The following is a 12,246-nucleotide window of genomic DNA, read 5'->3' as shown; positions in this document are numbered from 1 at the left end:
GTATAATGGGATACTTGTGAAGATCCCTAGGAACACAGTTCACCTCCATCTACTCTGCCTTCATTAATAGCCCATTTGCCATTGGGCATTATTAAAGGCAGAGTGGATTCGCCACTAGGGTTTGGTGGATCAGGGTTTGTGTGTTATCCGTGTCCACCAAAGCCTGGCGTGTACCCCCTTGACAACTTACTGGAATGCTGTACATCCCTCCTGGACCAGGGCAGGTGTTTGGAGCCCCAGGTATGTGAAACACCTCAACAGACACTCAGATCCCAGCCGCCTGCACTTCCAGCACTCCTGTGCCACCCACCCACCGTGGCTTGGATACATTGTCTGCTCCTTCCAGGGCCTGGGCAAGCGGACCAGGTGAAAAATGGTTTGTGGCCCAAAGCACCAGTTGCTGCTCCCCTAAGGAGGGGCCAGGGAGCCTCTATCTCAGTGCTTGCATGAGCTGTGGTCTCCTGGCTGGCTGTGGATCTCTGCTGCCTCGGTCCGTGCAGCCAGGTGGTCCTCTGCAAGGGTGACCGTGGCTTCCAAGCTTGCTGACTGATGGCAGCGGACCCAACGTGCCATTTCCAGGTCGTCCATGAACTGCTCCAGAACCATCATTGCCACGCCTCTCCCTCTGATGGCCGGGCTGCAGACACCTCACTGCTGTGTCATGCAGCTTCCAGGCCCATATGAACAGCTGGTCCTCTGCCATCATTTGATTGTCCCGGAACCGCTGGTGATGGTCTTCCGGGTAGAGGCCCAAGTTATCCATGGCAGATGCCCTTGAAGCTTCGTCGTGAGGCCAGCGGCAGGCTCAGAGCCGCCATCTGAGCCACTCTGCCACTGTTACGCCTGTGGCTCTGAATGCCTCCAGAAAGACCCAAGGGTCGTCACCCTCCCCCATCCAGTATATCATCACCGCCAGTGGACGAGGGGGCGGTGGCAAAGTGACCCTCACCCACCTCCCCAAAATCTGTGCCTGATGCTCGGTCCTGAAGTCTCCACAGCTGCTCTCTTTGCTCTGCTGCTTGCTCCACATGCATCGCAGCCATTTCAGCTGCCACCATCTGTGCCAGCAGTTAAACCAGCTGTGCGGTTTGTGTCCATCCATCCATTCTCTTCTGCTTATCTTTGTCAGGGCCATGTGGGGGCTGGAGCCTATGCCAGCTACCATAGGGCGAGACTGGTGACCTGGCCAGATCGCCAGTCTGTCACAAGGCTAACACAAAAAGACAGCTTGCTCCACGTGCATTCACACTCATATTCACACCTGTGGGCAATTTAGAATTATGAGTTAAACTAACCCCTAATACCAAGTCTTCTTTGAAAAATCCATTTAATGTTAAATGTATAGGTAGGAAATTATATGATTACATTTTCTGTTATTTTGCAGTGACCATCACATCCATCAACTGTTTAAGTGTCAAACTGGCAAGTTATGTGCAAAACTTCTTTACTGCAGCCAAACTTATAATCATTCTTGTCATAGTTGGAGCAGGAATCGTTCTGTTGGCACAAGGTCAGTCTTCTTATAGATCTTTACATACAGCTCTGTCTTTAAATGTTTGTGTTAATAAATGTTAATCAATGTTTAACCACTAACATTATTGTATATTATGTATTTGTGTCTAGGAAAAACAGAGAATTTTTCAAATGCTTTTGATGGCACTGCAACATCTTTTGGAGCAATTGGACTTGCATTTTATAATGGGCTTTGGGCTTATGATGGATGGTAATTATTTACTTGGTTTCATACTTTCTCAGGCTATATGTGATAATATGATGAGTACTGCTCTTCTGAATTCAAATAAGGGGCACCATCCTCAGCATTCAGAAAAGAAAAGAACAAAACTGTTTTACATCTTTGTTTTTAAAAATGACATACTTCAAACTGCTTGCATTTTATCTCAAATAACCTTACTGATGTATCCAGATCAGGCAGCATTCAACAAATTACACTAAAATATTTTTAGTAAGCAGATACCATAACCATCAAGGCCCAGGTAGAAACGTGGGCCTTGATGATGAACCTGTGAAACTATTTTAGCTTTCTATACAATTACAGATGATGTACTGGTTGAGTATGTTGTTTTTAGTTATGCATTTCTGTATTACATTGCTAGTACAAGCATGTGAAAAAGTGTACCCTCTTTCTAAGGTTTTACATAACAGGAGATGAGCAAAAAATCATCTAGATCTTACTAGATCTAGAACCATTAAATTACAACCTCATGATGAAATAGCTATGTCCAAATGCAGGAGCAGTGTATGAAAACTGGAATACACTCCACGATTCAGTAGTTTGTAAAACCCCTTTTGGCAGCAATAAACTAACTTAGTCATTTCTTCTATGACTCTCAGTTTCCTTCATCATTATGGAGGATTTCTGGCCCACTGCTTTTGCAATACTGTTCAGTTCAGTGAGGTTTTGGGCATTTGTTTATGCACGACTCCTACCACTGCTTTTCAGCTAGAAAGGGCTGAATTTTTACTGAGTGACAGATATACCTATTGTTGTGATATTTTGATACCATGGTAGCATTTACAGGATATTGTTTTGTAGTGATATTATACAGAAAAGAGTTACTCAATAAGGCCCATTTACTAGTTGTTTTTCTCTTTCTCTCTGACCCAAGAATTGATGTGTAAGAATCACAGGCTGGTACCCCAAGGTCGAAAATACCACAGAGACGAGACCACTTCCTTACTCCCATCCTCCCTTCCTTATCTTTTAGAAAAGAGCTTGTTAAAAAGCCAGGTGGTTTGTTTCAGAATTTTACTAATGAAAGAACTCTGTATTCTATGTCTAGGAGTGTATTTTGCTGGGATGATCATAAAATGTAGCTGAACTGATAAACTACACAAAGGATACTTCTTTGCTCACAAGGCAGGAAGACGTTTCCTTATTTGGTCTGTAGAATAGAATAGAATAGAATTCAACTTTATTGTCATTGCACATGCACAGGTACAGGGCAACGAAATGCAGTTTGCATCCATCCAGAAGTGCTTTAGTGATATAGATATATTACAGTAAATATAGATATGTAAGTATATTACAGAAATGGGTCTATTATGGTATGTTATAATGTACACGGTATGAAGTATGTTGTGAATATTCTATAACTAAGTATGTACAGGCTGTAGTGAGTACAAGCTATGAACAGGATATAAATATGACAAACTATACAGAATATGAAATAAATAACTTTACAGAAATCTGAGATATACAGCTATACAGAAATGGGAACTATGCAAGTTGTAAACAGTTGTAGGATTAAAGATTATTGAATGTACAGAATGATTATTTACACAGAGCTATACAGTAGTGCAGTTAAGATAAGTGAGGGTGTAGATAGTTTCTACAGAGGCTATATAAAGTGCTAGTGGTTGTGAGTGGTGGTTCACTCCATGTTATTATTGTGTGTTTGAGGGTACAGTTGTCCATTGTGTGTGTGTATGTTCAGTCCATGAGTTTAACGTGGGTCAGATGTCAGGAGGCAGAGTTCAGGAGTCTGACAGCTGTGGGGAAGAAGCTGTTCCGGTACCTGGTGGTCTTAGTCCGGAGGCTCCTGTGGCGCCTCCCAGAGGGCAGGAGGGTGAAGAGTCCATGTGATGGGTGACTGGGGTCTTTGATGATTTTCCCAGCCCTTTTCAGACACCGCTTCCTGTAGATGTCTTTTATGGCAGGAAGTGGTGCTCCGGCGATGCGCTGGGCAGTTTTCACGACCCTCTGCAACGCCTTCCGGTCCGAGGCAGAGCAGTTCCCGTACCAGACTGTTATACAGTTGGTCAGGATGCTCTCGATGGTGCAACGATAGAAGTTCACCAGGATGTCTGAGGACAGGTGGTTCTTCCTCAGAGTCCTCAAGAAGTAGAGGCGCTGGTGAGCCTTCTTGACCAGCTTGGAGCAGTTGGTCGTCCAGGTGAGATCCTCGGAGATGTGGACTCCCAGGAACTTGAAGCTGCTCACACGCTCCACAGCCGTCCCCTTAATGTGGATGGGTGGATGTGGGTCAGCATTCCTCCTGTAGTCCACGATGAGCTCCTTGGTCTTCTCGGTGTTAAGCAGCAGGTTGTTTGTGTCGCACCACTCAGCCAGACGATCCACCTCCTCCCTGTAGGCGGCCTCATCATTGTCACTGATGAGGCCAATCACCGTGGTGTCATCTGCAAACTTAATGATGGTGTTGGAACCATCAGCAGGTCTGCAGTCGTGGGTGAAGAGGGAGTAGAGGAAAGGGCTCATCACACAGCCTTGTGGTACACCGGTGTTCATTGTGATGGTAGATGAGCAGTGGTTATCCAGCTGGACATGTTGGGGGCGGTTGGTCAGGAAGTCCAGTAACCATTTGCAGATGAGGGAACTGATGCCCAGGTCTGTCAGTTTCCTGATGAGTTGTGAGGGGTGGATTGTATTGAATGCTGAACTGAAGTCTATAAACAGCATTCTGGCGTAGGTGTTGTTGTTGTCCAGGTGTGAGAGGACAGAGTGCAGTGCGATGGAGACTGCATCCTCTGTGCTCCTGTTCTGGCGGTATGCGAATTGGTGGGGGTCCAGGGTGGGGGGGAGACAGGATTTGAAGTGTGCTAGGACCAGCTGCTCTAAGCACTTAGTGATGATGGGGGTGAGTGCTACTGGGCGGTAGTCATTGAGGCAAGATGGGTTGGAGTTTTTGGGTATCGGGACGATGGAGGTGGATTTGAAGCAGGCCGGTACCACAGCGTGGGCCAAGGACAGATTGAATATGTCTGTGAGCACTCCTGCAAGCTCCCCAGAACACGCTCTGAGAACACGCCCAGGGATGCCATCAGGACCTGCAGCCTTGTGGACATTGATCCTGCTCAGCACCGCTCCTACATCGGTGGGGGAGAGAGTCAGAGGTTGGTGGTCTGGCGTCATGTCTGCTTTGGTTGTGGTTGTGGGGTTCCCTCACTCAAAACGAGCATAAAAGTTGTTGAGCTCGTTGAGGAAGGAGACATCAGAGGATGCGGGGGAGGGTTTGGTGGTCCTGTAGTCTGTAATGGTCTGGAGTCCTTGCCACATTCGTCGGGGGTTGGAGTTGGAGAAGTGTTCTTCTACCTTCTTTTTGTAATGGTGTCTGGCTTTTTTGATGCCCTTCTTTAGATTAGCCCTGGCTGTGCTGTAGGCGTGTGCATCTCCTGACCTAAAGGCAGTGTTGCGGGCCTTCAGGAGGAGACGAACATCCCGGTTCATCCAAGGCTTCTGGTTGGGGTACATGGTGATCCGTTTCTGGGTGGTGACACTGTCTGTGGTTTCGGAGATGTAATCCAGTACAGATGATGCGTACTGGTCCAGGTCTGTGTGGGTGAACATATTCCAGTCTGTGTTTTTAAATCTGTCCTGGAGCACTGCCTCTGTCCCCTCTGGCCACACTTTAATTGTCCTCACAGCAGGTTTCACACGTTGGATGAGTGGTGAATACCTAGGTGTAAGGAACAGGGAGAGATGGTCCGATTGTCCAATGTGGGGGAGGGGTGTGGCTTTGTAGGCTCCAGCCAGGTTGGAATACACATGGTCTAAAGTCTTGTCTCCTCTGGTGTGGCAGGAGACATGTTGGTGGAATCTGGGGAGGACTGACTTTAAGTTGGTGTGGTTGAAGTCGCCAGCAACAATAAAAGCAGCCTCGGGGTGTTTATTCTGGTGTTTGTTAATGGCTGCAGAAAGTTCTTTCATGGCCAACCTAGCATTAGCGTCGGGGGGGATATACACGGCAGTGAGTATGATCGAAGTGAGTTCTCTGGGGAGATAATAAGGTCTGCATTTGACCATTAAAAACTCCGCATTAGGTGAGCAGTGACTCTCAGTAGTAGTGGAGTTCATGCACCAAGCATTGTTAATATAAATGCACAAACCTCGACCTCTGGTCTTGCCGGAGTCATCTGCTAGCCTGTCGGCTCGGTGTGTGTGGCGTCCTGCTAACTCGATAGCATTGTCCGGGCAGCTGTTGTTCAACCATGTTTCGGTGAAAAACATGACATTTGAGTCCATAATCCGTCTGTTGTTAGTGATGGAGAGCCGTATCTCATCCATTTTGTTTGCCAGAGAACGGACATTGGCGAGAAAAATACTGGGTAAAGGCAGCCGGTGTGGTGTTAGCTTTAGCTTAGCCCGTAGCCCTCCGCGCCTACCTCGCCTTTGTTTACGATCTCAGAGATTGAAAATTAGACATAGTGATAAATAATATTGATATTAAAGTGTCAAAATCAAGCTTCATATCTTGAATTACTGTAAAAACAAGTAGCAAATACAAATATCTTTTGTCAATCATTGAAAGTTAAAATAGCTGAGAGACGTTAATTTTTAAATTTAAATTCAGTCTGTAATAACTTATTACTGATATCAAATTTTAACAGACATAAATGAGAACATCCCCAAAAGACCTAGTTATTAATCCACATGTAATGCAGTATGCCTAAATTTTATTTATTTATGACAGTTGTAAATGAGCATAATAGCCCCTTGTTTTCATACCTTGACGTTAACGCCACAACACGGCAAATCTCCGTTAACGAGCTACCGCGGATCGCCCTGTGCGTGGGGCTGGACGGCGTCAACACGTTAACGAGGAAACTGCACTAACGCAGTAGTTCCCACCCATGTAATTGAGCATTGCCTGGCACATCCGACATACTGTTTTACTTTTGTCCATGACGCGCTTACCTTCAGGGTCATACTTCACATGAAGACCAAAATAGTTTCAAAGGCCAGATCTGAATGAGGGTGGGGAGGTTCAATAAACCATGTTGCAACGAGCTTAGCTTCTGTCTTGCTAGCTTTTTCTGCGCACAGTGGATCTGCGCTCGACAGTGCAGCCTAGGCAGAGTAGTCGAACGCAGATCCACTGAGCACTCAACACAGACAGCGTCGTCAGAAGAAAAGTTGATAAAATAAATTAAAAATTTTGTATTGTTCGATACATATGTGTACCGAACCGAAAGCACTGTATTGAACGGTTCAATATCGATACGAGTATCTATCTATTGCTCAGAGTGATTGCTCAATGCTGAGATGAACAATCACTATACAAGCAACTGTTTTATTTAGCCACACTGCAAAATGTTTTTTATTTGGTCAAAGGTCACTTCATGTTGGGATTCTATTGGGATTCTCAGTGAATCGGTTTGAATCAGCACTTGAGCAAAGGGAATTGTAAACATTTTAACTGTGTTGTAACAGACAGAAGCACATGAAGACCTTGCATATGTCTAACTTTTCTTGTTGTTCCCAAACATCAAAGATTTGTAAACGTTTGTGCATTAATTTTTAACAATGCTTCTCCCCTGAGTTATACTGTAATGAGGCTATTGTGTTTACATGATGGTTTATGAAATTATTAATCTTATTGGTCATGAAATACACATAAAAATAAAATGTTTGTGATTACAGCAAATAACCGTTCTGGTCTTTTTCATCTGTTTGCTACTTTAACTAACTGCTTAAATATGCTCTGATATGGTCTTTTTCATAATTGCAGTTGGATGGATAGCAAACAGTGATTCTAAGATATAGTCGCCTTTAATTAATAGAAGTACTTCTACTTGGATGTGTTTACGCCTACTTGACGGTGTACAACGATCCTGAGCGATGAAGCGAAGATTTCCACTTTTGACACATCAGATGGTCATGAAAAAGTGTTTCTTTCTTTCAGGTCCATGTGCATAAATTAATAAATGTATTTTGATAGGAAAAATATGCTAGGTAAAACATGCTTGTACTGGGTTGGGCCCACTTTGGCATTAAGAACTCTTCATGGAATAGATTCAATAAGGTGCTGTAAACATTCCACTCCATATTGACATGATCATATCAGACAGTTGTTGCAGATTTGATGGCTGCACATCCATGATGCAAATCTCCTCTTCAGCAACATACTGAATGTGCTCTACTGGATTGAGATTTGGTAACTGTGGAGGCCATTTGAGTACAGTGAACTCATCATCATGCTCAAGAAACCAGTTTGAAGTGATCTGCAAAACGTTCAGCAATAATAACTAGGTAACTGGTACCCAGGTGGTGTTTAAATGATGCTTCGTGGGTATGAAGGGATCCAAAGTGTGCCAAGAAAATATCTCCACAGCATGTGGGCTTTATGTCAGAAGCATGTATTCTGTATAGAGAAATGGCAGAAAGTTGTAATTTAACCACAAACAATGATCTTTTCTCAAAAGCCAAGTCCTTTAATAGCTTTAATGCATAACATTAACAACATTTTAATGTCTAAACCAAATGATTCCCTCCTCCAAAGTCCAAATGTCTCTCAAAAGAGGTATTTTATTTTGTGTACGCAGACACTGATCAGTACATAGATCAGTATCTATGCAGAGCCAACTGATAAGGAATTGTTTTCCAGGACGTGAAAGTAATGTTGAGGAAAGCCAAAAATAACAAAACTTTGATTCCAGGAATTGATAGATGAAAGGTTATGGCTATTTCAAGGGAAAGCAGTCAAACAAGCACCTTGTGAATTATTACATGGATAGAATGCCAGTAACAACACTAAGAACTATCACTTTATGCCAATGAATTACAAAATCAAGTATCCTAACATTCATTGTCAATCATTAGCAGACTGCAGAGTGACTGGCCTGTCTCCACTTAATTGTCCACCAGATGTCAGTACAGCACCAATATGTTTATATAACTAAAACTATAGAGAGGGTCTGTGTCATCACACTAATACGCCTCATATGCATTATGTATACTGAATAATTCCACTAATTTTGTGTGTTTGAAATATTGGGAGTAGAATCAGCTGCACAGTTGGATTAATAGTGAAAAGAGTGAGGAATGGTACATGTCCTTGTTAATGATATTTTAATAATTGATAAAAAAAAAAAGTAGTGATTAGAGATAAAAGGAAGTGGACATCTAAGTTAAAGGCGTTTCTTACTAATGAGGTATGAATTACTTGAAAGAACAGCCGCATGCAGAAACTTAGTTTGGTCTTTGTTGCCCTCTACTGGCCAACATTGTCCTGTTTTTTGGTGTAAATTTTTTTATTTTTTTTCTTCCAGAAGGGCCGGTAAATCTGAATTGGCTCTGGACGGTAGACATTTGCAGGGAAGCTGATAACTAACTTCTGCCAAAACGGGTTGGAACTGACTGTAGGATCAGCATGCTGGTTGTGTAGCCCGCTGTATTTGGCTCTGTTTAAATGCACATGTTACAGCAGGATGTTATCCTGCAGAATCAACTCAACAGGTTCCACATAAAGAGAAATAAATGTCGACAAAACACATGGCTCTACTGGAAATAGATAAGATTATGATTCAGTGCACATCGCCATTAAATAGAACTTAACAGGCTTATTCCATCATATATTTTCTTCCTCAATTTAGGGGATGAAAATTTGAACTAAGCAGAGACGAGCAGTTACGTTGTGTTTCATCACTCTTTAATGGGCATGGGGTCCCAGAGTGAAAGAAACAACATTTTTCATTTGGGTAATGGGCAGAGAAAGTAAAGCTGACCAATCTGAATTCAGAATAAGTTCTGCCTTTATGTAGTGTTAGTGAGCTTGAAATGGTGCTGACGTTTGAGCGGTGTTTAGGGATTCGACGCCATTAAAGAATGGGTCAAGTGACATCAAGAGTCATCCATACTACACTCCCTCAAATAACACAAAGATTTGATTTGTGGTTCTGTTGTATATGTGCAAATGACAAAACAAAGCATCATTTATCATGATGGCAAGGTGGCTAGACACATTAAGCAGTTTACTTCTCAGTGTAAAGTCATGAATACAAGTCTTCTAAAAAGATCAAATGCATACAAATTGTGTTTTACTGCTTTGACATTGTCGTATGTCCAGCAGACAAAAGCACAATTAATTGACATTTTGTATTTTTAGAATAATTGGCACGTCATGAAATGGAAAAATATGACAAAGAAGACCCAAGACTGTTGATCAGCTAAAAGACAAGATACAGATGAGAATGGGACAACAGTCCTCTCCCAAAGTCCAGTTCTCCTCATTTACAGACTGTTTTTAAAAGATGAAGGGCTACCATGCAATGGTATATCTCTCCCAGCTTTTTTGAGATGTGTTGCCAGGAAATTCAAAATTAGCCATTTTTGTCTTGAAATCTAACTTTTTTCAGAGTTGGGATTGTAGGGGAGAAAAACCCCAACAAAAACAAAAAAGCAAAATGTACCCTTTTCTTCTATTATAAAAGGACTACAAAGATATACACTGCTGGTTAAAAGTTTTAGAACTCCCCAATTTTTTCAGTTATTTATTGTAATTCAAGTCATTTAAGTCCAATGAAAAGCCTGAAATGGTACAAAGGTAAGTGGTGAGCTGCCAGAGGTTAAAAAAAAGGTTAAGGCTACCCAAAACTGAATAATAATGTACATTTCAGAATTATACAAAAAGGCCTTTTTCAGGGAACACAAAATGGGTTAACAATTTAAAGCTGTTCTCCAGCAGTGGAGGTTGATCAAGCCTTGAAAGCTGGTGCTACTAATTTCTACAGATGTTCCAACTTTTCTAGTTTACCTACAACCCCCTCTGTCTGCATAAAAGCAGTGAACACACTGTGGTACCATACCCTCGTGAGCATCAGTTGAACAGTATTGTACTGCAGTGCAGGTAGTGAGTAGCTACAAAAATGGCAAAAAAAAGGGCAATTAACAATGGAAAGAGACATTGTCTCTCTTCCATAACATGTAAAAATGAACATCTTTCCTTCAGACACATTGCAAAGAAAGTCAAAGTGTCAGTGAGTACAGTTTCCTTCACCATCAAAAGGCACTCAGAATCTGGGGTACACTCTCACAGGAAGACATCCGACAGACCCAAAGAAATAACTGAATCAAAGGACAAGTTTCTGTGAGTTAACAGCTTGCGTGATAGGCGGCTCACAGGACAACAGCTTCAAGTACAGCTTAATAGTGGTCATAGGAAGCAAGTCTTAGTTTCAACTGTGAAGAGAAGACTTCAAGCTACAGGTTTGACAGGACAAATTGCAGCAAGAAAGCCATTGCTAAGACGACAGAATAAGACAAAGAGGCTTGCCTCGGTCATGAAACGCTGCCATCGGACTACTGAAGACTGGAAGAAGGTATTATGGACTGATGAGTCAAAACTTGAAATCTTTGGTTCATCACTCAGGATCTTTATATGCTGTCGAGTAGGCGAAAAGATGGTTACATAGTGTGTGGTCAACTGTCAAACACAGAGAAGGAAGTGTGATGGTTTGTGGCTGTTTTGCTGGATCCAGAGTGAGAGGCACCCTGAACCAAACGGCTACTACAGCATTCTGCAGGGCCATGGAGTACTCTCTGATATGCGCCTAGTTGGTCAGGGGTTCATCCTGCAGTAAGATAATGACCCAAAACACAAGTCGCAGCTATGCCAGAACTATATCAGGAAATAAGAACAAGATGGTAAACTTGAAAACATGGAGTGGCCAAAAACAGTCTCCAGACATAAACCCCATCGAGCTGGTTTGGGATGAACCGGACAGAAGAGTGAAAGCTAGCTATTTTGATGAGTCCAAAATTTCGAATACATTTTGGTCTATAAATTGATTTCATGTTTTCTTTTTTAACTCCAATTGCTTATTTGTAGTATGCTTTCATTTCAGAGTGCAATGAGACATTAAACTGCATAACCGTCAATAAAAACCTGTAACAAATTGGAGTGTTGATATTTATCAAAAACCAATTTTAGTCTCTTTGAAGGAAGTGCCAATATATTAGACATTTAAAACATAGTAGAGAGACCCAAGATTGTATTCATAAGGGGAGATAAGTAAAATAGCTGAAAACCTTAAATTCTATCGGTGTATTGACTTTTAGATTATTTTTTTTTAAATTAAGTAAAAAAAATAATCCTGCATTAAAATGTTGGGGAGTAGAAGGGTTATAAGACACAAAACAGGTACAACATTTTTTAAATTTTTACTTTTCACCCACTACATATAGCAGGCAAACAAATTAAAACTTCAGCACACTGGAATGTGGTGTTTTGGTTCCATTGTGGGGATAAAAAAAAGCTGTAGTTCCACCTAAAGTAGGGCACCTGATCACTGTACAACTCTTTGTACCTTTTGAACAATCACATTGAGCGACATATTTTTTCTTGTACTCATGGAAAAAATGGGATAGCTCAAACTCTGTGCAGATAAAAAAAAAAAGGGTTTCTCTGGTCCTGCAAACTTGTAGTGATATATTCAAGTGCAGTTTCTTCAGTCTGTTAATTGCCGACTATGGCATGTCTTAATCAAACT

Source organism: Aulonocara sp. 'chitande type north' Nkhata Bay, linkage group LG1, assembly GCF_057382095.1.
Source record: "Aulonocara sp. 'chitande type north' Nkhata Bay isolate Kocher_YH1m ecotype deep benthic linkage group LG1, A_spYH_male_GT1.1, whole genome shotgun sequence".
NCBI classification, from domain to species: Eukaryota; Metazoa; Chordata; class Actinopteri; order Cichliformes; family Cichlidae; genus Aulonocara; species Aulonocara sp. 'chitande type north' Nkhata Bay.
This window is presented reverse-complemented; position numbering follows the sequence as displayed.